Below are 5573 nucleotides of genomic sequence, written 5' to 3'. Positions count from 1 at the left end.
TCAACAAAAAGTACCCCACTAAATAATATATATGTATATATTAAAATAACAACATAGTATGATTAAACCCATAATTTTAAAAAATGGCCAGGAAAACCAGCTCATGGTAGGAAAACTGGTCCATGGTAAAAAGCTAGTCACAAAGTGGAGGCCAGGGGACCGGATAGATAGCATGGAGGTAAGGCGTTGCATGCAGAAGGATGGTGGTTCAAATCCCAGCATCCCATATGATCCCCCGAGCCTGTCAAGAGCAATTTCTGAACATAGAGCCCTGAGCACTGCCGGGTGTGACCCAAAAACCAAAAAAAAAAAAAAAAAAGTGTGGGCTGGGAGCTCAATTAGGATGTAGAAAGGACCATCATGACAATAGTCGTTGGACATGCTCACTCTGGGTAAACACTAGATACTTAAAGGAGGTAAAGTGAATAACAGTAGTGGTATTATAACAGTAAAATTAATAGTATTGTAGACACAGTGTCTGAAAGGAAAAAAGAGAGAAAGAAAGGGAAAGGGTATCTGCCAAAGTAGCAGGCTGGCATAAGAAATTGGGGACATTGGTGGTAAAATGTGTTTATGAGTGAAGGAATAAGACTCAATAAAAAAATTTTAAGAAAGTTTCTAAAAAGATACCCTGAAGCAGAAACCTCATGCCCTGGGCATTGGAACAATATGGGTCTGGAAGCAAGCACCAACGCAGGAAATAATCCACACACGATTAAGGAGATAAAACAGGTTCAGGATCTCCCACATGAAAGACGATTTCTGCTCCTAAGAAGCATATAACTCAGTCATGGAAAACTGAAACTGCAAGTGTTTTTTCCCCCAAGACCCTGGATTTTTATTAGCAAGCACCAGACCACACCCTGGGGTGAAGAACAACAGGATCTAAGGCACCAATCCAAAGGATGCTTCAATCCAAAGGTGCTTCCGACCAACCAATGAGGAACAAGCATATCCTGAATAAGATGGAACCCGGTTAATCCAACAGTACCCCACTGCTGAAGAGAGTGAGAAAAGGGTTCTAAGATGTGGCACCATCCCCTGCAGAATGGGAGTGGGGTTTCTATGTCTCACCCCAGCACCCACTATACCAACATTCAATACTTAGGAGGCAAGAAATGATCTGAAGAGGCCAGAATCACTTTGGTTCCCATCTTGGATCTTGCCTGGGTTCAATTCCTGAGGTGAGCTTCACACATCTCATGCAGAAGTAAGGGGCAAATAGACATTTCTTTAAGCCTGGTCAGAGTTCACTCTGTACTCCGTAGTTCACTCCTTAGTAAACAGAGAGAACAGTTTACTGGGCTCTAAAAAGTGTACCAGAGGAAGTAAGGTCCAATCTCTCATGTAAAGTGCATCCCCTCTTCCTCCTGAAGCAGAATCAGCTATTGGGGGGACCCTGCTGTCTTTTGTGTCAACCTCTTCAACCCTAAAGGTCATGCTAGGTGACAAAGGCCCAAGCTCCTCTGACCCCACACATCAGCAGGGAAGCATGTGTAACCACAGCAGGACAGCCTGGGGCTGACAGGCCCCTGTGACTTGTACCCCAAGTTGCCCTCCAGAACTGTTCCAAGTTGGTATACAGTTGCCCCAGGCACTCACAAATTACGTTTCTGCTTTCTACAGCACAGATCTGCTGGAATGGGAGATCACATTTGCAATCCGGTACTTCTGTCATCCCCCTATCTACCCATTCATTCACGCAGACTGAAGCTATTTGTGAAAGTACTCACCCTGTCCCCACCCAAGGCCATCCAGGCCTGCTCAAAGCTGGTGCACAGATATGCCCAGGCACTGGCAACCTTGAATCCCAGATCACCCCTCAGGCTTGTCAGAACTCAATACACAAGTGCCCCCTGGGCACAGACTCCTGCCTGTTTGCACCATTTGGGCTATAAGAGTCCCTGCACACCGTGATTTTTAACATTTAGTGGCAGTCCACGCCTGCTCAGTCTTGGTGCCACAGGAATTGTCAAACACTCAAACCCTCACTGCACTGGATGCTGCCCATATCTGTCTGACCTTGGTGCTGCAGTTGCTGCCAGGTGCTGGCAAAGACAAACCACCCAGTAGCTACCCAATTCAGCTCAGTGTTACAGCTGCCACTGGGTACTTGAGACCGTGAAACCCCAATTGCTGCCCAGGCGGGCTGGACTCGACACCTCACCACATCGGCGCTAGCAACTGTGAACCCTGGGACTGCATGCCAGATCTGCTGGACATTCAAGGCTGTGGCTACTGCAGGACACTTATGACTGCAAATTCCCAGTGACTGTTCAGGTCCACACTAACTCAGAGTCCCCCGCTTCTGTCTGCAATTTGCTTGTGTGAAAACCTGATCGCCAGGGGTCACAGCAATGGGACAGTGGGGAAGGTGTTTGCCTTGCATGCTGACAACCTGAGTTCAACTACCAGAACCTCACATGGTCCCCTGAACCCCTCCGGAAGTGATCCTGAGTGCAGAGCCAGGAGTAAGGTCTGAGTACCACCACATTTTCAAAAATAAATCAAAAAGATCTCATCTCTACCAGAACTGCTCAAACACATATTCTCACTCTTATCTCATACTGGAGAAACAGAAATTCTTCATCTGCACTGAATAAGATCAGACCCCATGTAGATGCCCAAGAACATCAGAGCTTTCTACGATCCCTGGTGAGGACCGCAAGCAACAGTTGCAATGATGTTCACTAAGATGAGAATATCAATAATTTTCCAATAAAACCAATCCAAACACACACACCAAATCATCTAGTAATCAACATGTCAAAGATTCCCTAAAGCAACAAGAGAAAAAAAAATCAAAGAGTCATAGATTAAAGGAATTCCTTTAATTAAAGAAATTTAAAAAAATTAAAGAATCATATATAAGGAAGCCCCATTAGTCTTAGCATATTTCTGAAAGAAAACTTCAGAGAAGAAGAGAAAAAGTGACATATCCAAAGTGTTGAGTGAAAAGACCTCAGCTATGAGCACTATTCAGCAATGCTCAGAATCAAAGGAGCAGTAAAAAGCTCTTCAGACAAGCAACAGCTTAAGGAACACATGGTCACTAATCTGGCTAGACAGGAAACATTCACAGGTCTAATATCAAAGAAAAGGAAAAGAAACCCTACTCAAAAGTTTGGAAAAGAAGATGACTACTGGGGTATCTTCAAATGAACTCAAGTGGTACTTGTTCTAAACTTAAAACGAAATAGACACTCAACCTTGTAGTAATCTCAGGCAACAAACCATAGGGGAAACAAATAGAAGGTAAATGAAACCTGATCACTCCACAAGATAAATAAATAAAAGTAGATCTCAAAGAGCAAGGGGAGACTACAAAAGTCATACTACAACAGCACTAGACTACACATAGAAAAAATGACAGTGAGTTATTTTATAATACCAATTTCACAAAATATTGATGGACTGAAATCACCAACCAAAAGGCACAGAATGCTCAGATGAATCAAGAAACAAAACCTAACTTGTGCTATTTACAGGACACTCACTTGAACAGCAATGATAAACACGGGCTCAAAGTGAAAGCCTGGAAAACAACTAAACAAGTAATTGGTATCCCTAAAAGGCAAGAATGGCTATCCTTTTTTAAGACAAGATATATTTCAAGGGGCCAGAGTGACAGTACAGCATGTAAGGTGCTGCCTTGCATACAATCAACCTGGCTTGGATTTCCAGGATCCCATATGCACCCTCTCCATGCCTGCCAGGTGTAATTTCTGACTATAGAGCCAGGAGTAACCCCTGTGCATTGCCATGTGTGGCCCAAAAAATAAATATATATATATATATATATATATTTTCAAACTAAAAAAAGTAACAAAACTTAGAAATGTACATTACATATGAATAAGTATCAATCAAGAGGACTGATTAACACCCATTAACATGCCTGGTAGTACATGCATGTTGGTAGTAAACTTGGTAGCAAAGGGGTACCAAGATAAATATAGCAACTACTATAGGCTTGAAGAGAGACACCAAAAGCAACACAAAGTAGTAGGAGACTTTAACAACCCCCCCAAAAGATACTATTGTATATAGAGCAACCCAAAATAAAAACCAGTAAGAAAACAACAGCCTGAGAGGAGTGAGAAGTTAAGCTCTTCACCCCATAAAAGTTGTACAGATTCTTCTCTCATTCACATGAAACATTTTCAAAGAGGCATCACACACAGGGGCCAGAATAATAGAACAGAGGAGAGGGCATTTGCTTTATACAAAGTGACTGAGATGTGTCCCCTAGGACCCCATATGGTCCTCCGAGCCCCACTAAAAGTGATCCCTAAAAGCAGAGCCAGGAGGAGTAAATTCTGAGCACTTCTAGGTGTGGTCCCAAACCAAAACAAACAAAAAAGATACATCACAAGCTGGGACACAAAACAAATGTCAATATAGTCATAAGATTTAATTATTTTAAGGAATCTTTTCAATTCACAGTGCTATAGAGAAATTAGCATGAAAAGAAAGTTAGTGCTCTCTAAAAAGATGGTACTGAATACCAAGAAGGAAGTTCCTGCCCCTCCCAAAGCTGAAGCCAAAGTCAAAGCCTTGAAGGCCGAGAAAGCAGCGCTGAAAGATGTCCACAGACACAAAAAGAAGATCTACATGTCACCCACCATTCAAAGACTCAAAAAGCTGATGCTGAGAAGGCCACCCAAATATCCTCAGAAAAGTACCCCAGGAGAAACAAGCTTGACCATTATGCTATCATCAAGTTTCCTCTAACCACAGAGTCACCCATGAAGAAGACAGAAAATAACAACACACTTTATTGTATTCATTGTGAATATCAAGGCCAAAGAACACCAGAGAAAATGCGTCTGAAGCAGCTCTATGACAATGATGTGGCCGAGGTCAACACCCTGATTAGAATTGATAAATAGAAGAAGACATATATTCAACTGGCTCCTGACTATGATGCCTCGGATGTTGACAACAAAATTGGGATTCACCAATATAACTGGCTAATCTTACATACAATTTTTTTCACCATAAGACAACAATAACAACAACAACAAAAGAAAGCTAGCAAATTCTAATATTTGAAGACTATATAACATGCTAATGAATAAATAATGAGCTAGTGTGGAAAATACAACATAAATTAAAAAATTACTGGAAACAAAAAAGACTGAAGACATGATCTATTATACATATGAGACATAACAAAATCAACTTGAAGAGGGATATTCAAAGCAAGACAAGCTTGTGTTAAGAAACAAGAAAAAGGGGCCAGAGAGATAGAATGGAGGTAAAGCATTTGCCTTTCATGCATAAGGTCATTGGTTCGAACCCCGGCATCCCATATGGTCCCCCGAGCCTGCCAGGAGCGATTTCTGAGCGTGGAGCCAGGAGTAACCCCTGAGTGATGCTGGGTGTGATACCCCAAAAAATCAAACAAACAAAAAGAAAGAAACAAGAAAAAGTTCAAATAAACCATCTAACCTTACATATTAAGGAACAAGGAAAGGAAAACTATTTATTAAATATATGGTCATTTTAATGAAAGAAATAATAAAGCTTAAAGTGAAATAGAGAAAAGATAGACATTTAAAAAGACAAAA

General features: G+C 41.6%; 1 pseudogene; it reads left to right on the top strand.

Annotated features, from left to right (window-relative positions):
* Positions 1–4494: 4494 nt before the first annotated feature.
* Positions 4495–5015, top strand: LOC126033452 (60S ribosomal protein L23a-like; annotated as a pseudogene).
* The last annotated feature ends 558 nt before the right edge of the window (positions 5016–5573 follow it).

Source organism: Suncus etruscus, chromosome 17 (genome assembly GCF_024139225.1).
Source record: "Suncus etruscus isolate mSunEtr1 chromosome 17, mSunEtr1.pri.cur, whole genome shotgun sequence".
NCBI classification, from domain to species: domain Eukaryota; kingdom Metazoa; phylum Chordata; class Mammalia; order Eulipotyphla; family Soricidae; genus Suncus; species Suncus etruscus.
The sequence above is the reverse complement of the archived record's forward strand: the minus strand, read 5'-3'. Positions and strand labels throughout refer to the sequence as shown.